Genomic DNA, 2,617 nt, shown 5'->3' with positions numbered 1-2,617 from the left:
ACGATCCGAGATTAGCTGGCTAAACTCTTTAGATGAAGCTAATCAACATACGTTAACTCACGGGTCATTCCACTATAGTCTCGTAGTTGCACTCCCCTTACTATAGATATATTTGTGTCCATATGATATAACCATGATTATTAAGTTAATCCTTCACAGGTTGTTCGTAATCTCGGCTGGGTCATAAAAACCGTTTTACCCTCGAGACTACATCTTATTCCTTAAGTTCCACTGATCCTCTAATGAAAAATTTGTTTAAGGTCCAACCTATAAACCGAATCTTTCTCGGGCCAATGAGAGGGTGGAGCACCTTGTTCAAGACCTGGATTCAGTACTAAAGGGAACAACCTATCTACTATCCCTATAACGGGTAGGACTGAATTCCATCTTACACCCTATGTTCCCAGCTATCCACCTGATCTTACCCCTGAAATGGGAGGCTTATTGAGCCAGCAATAATGAGCTGCCCTCACCTATGCAGATCTAAGGATAATTTCGAGTGAACAGAAGTTCATAGTTAGCTTAGGATTAAGATTAAGTTACCTAGGTCATCAATTAACGAAATAGTCAGTTTTATACATTAAACGACATTTAGAACGTAAAAAGTGACTATTTTATGGTCTAGTCTTATGTAAACTCTTTACATAAGATGCCCCCATTTTCATGTCTCCACATGAACGGTTTAGGATCACATCGTTTGTACTAACTACAAAATGGGTCGCATCCATAATGTCCCCAGAATAAGGCGCCCAATCTTATTCATATACTATAGATCATTTTGACTATATATTTGAACTTGATCCACATTTATGTCACTACATAAAGTTCAAACTTAAACTTAATAGCCTCTGATCCTTAGTTTATTGGATTCATGAATATAGAATTTAAATTTACTAAAGATTTTCAATAACAACTTTATTGAACAAGAATATGATATTACAAACTACGAGTTTTAGGACATAAAATCCAACAAACTCCCACTTGGTCTAAAACTCCTAGCAGGATCAAACGATGCTGAATTTAACCGTGAGAAATTAATATTACATATGAGTACAATAAACATATGAATACAATAAACTAGGGCATATATCCAAGAGTTCTCCCACTTGTCCTAGTTTACAAACACCGTAGACCTAAACTCTATAGGTGACCCTAAAAAACTTTAGCCGTGAGGGTTTTTGTAAAAGGATCAGCAATGTTTTGCTCAGAAGGTATTTGGGTCACTACAACATCACCATGGTGTACGATTTCCCTGATAAGGTGGTACTTGCATACGATGTTCTTTCCCCGCTTCGAGGTTCTTTTGAATTTGCAACTCACCGCTGTTGTCACAATATAAGGTGATGGGTAGATGCATATTTGGAACAACTTCCAAATCTGTTAAGAATTTCCCCAGCCATACTGCTTCTTTTGCTGCTTTGCAAGCAGCTACGTATTTAGTTTCCATTGTGGAGTTAGCTATACAGGTTTGTTTTATGCTTCTCCACACTATTGCTCCTCCGTTAAGAGTGAACACTGATCCAGATGTAGACTTTCTAGCATCTTTATCAGTTTGGAATCAGAGTCAGTGTATCTAGTAAGGATCAGATCCTTAGCACTATACAGGAGCATGTAGTCCCTAGTTCTCCTGAAATACTTTAAGATTTCTTAACGGTAGTCCAATGATCATGTCCAGTATTAGACTGTTATCTACTGACGATCCCTACTGAGTAGCATATGTCAGGTCTAGTACATAACAATGCATACATCAGGCTTCTAACTACGGAGGCATATAGAATATTTCTCATATCCTTAACTTCTTGAGGTGTCTAAAAGGAAACAAACCCTTTTTGGAATTCTGCATTTTATATTTAGATAACATTTTGTCTATATAAGATGCTTGAGACATGGCTAGTGTTCTATTCTTGCAATTCTGAACAATTTGGATCCCAAGAATATACTGGACATTTCCTAAATCTTTCATTTGGAATTGTGTATCTAGCCATTGCTTGACGTCAGTAAGATATCCCACAACATTCCCAATAAGTAGAATATCATCGACATATAAAACTAAGAACACTATAGTAGAATTGACGATCTTCTTGTAAACACAAGGCTCGTCAACATTCTGTTCAAAGCCATAAGATTTGATCGCAGTATCAAACCTTATATTCCAGGATCTAGAAGCTTGTTTCAACCCATAAATGGATTTTTGACGCTTACAAACCTTTTATTCTTGACCCTGTGCAATAAACCCCTCTGGTTGAGCCATATAGATACTCTCTTCAAGATCGCCGTTTAGAAAGGCTGTCTTGACATCCATCTGCCAAATTTTATAGTCATAAAAAGGTGGCAATGGATAAGAGTATTCTTATCGACTTTAACATGGAAACGAGAGAGAAAGTTTCTTCATAGTCCACTCCCTCTCTCTAGGTATAACACTTTGCCACAAGTCGAGCGTTAAAAGTCTGTACTTTATCGGCTTGGTCTCATTTTCTCTTGTAGATCCACTTACAACCAATTGGTTTTACATCATTTGGTTGATCTACAAGTTTTCAAATAGAATTGAAGTACATAGACTCCATTTCGAGGTCCATGGCTTTGATCCACTGATCACGGTTCATATCTTTCATCACTT

The sequence above is a fragment of the Benincasa hispida genome, chromosome 4 (assembly GCF_009727055.1).
Source record: "Benincasa hispida cultivar B227 chromosome 4, ASM972705v1, whole genome shotgun sequence".
NCBI classification, from domain to species: domain Eukaryota; kingdom Viridiplantae; phylum Streptophyta; class Magnoliopsida; order Cucurbitales; family Cucurbitaceae; genus Benincasa; species Benincasa hispida.
This window is presented reverse-complemented; position numbering follows the sequence as displayed.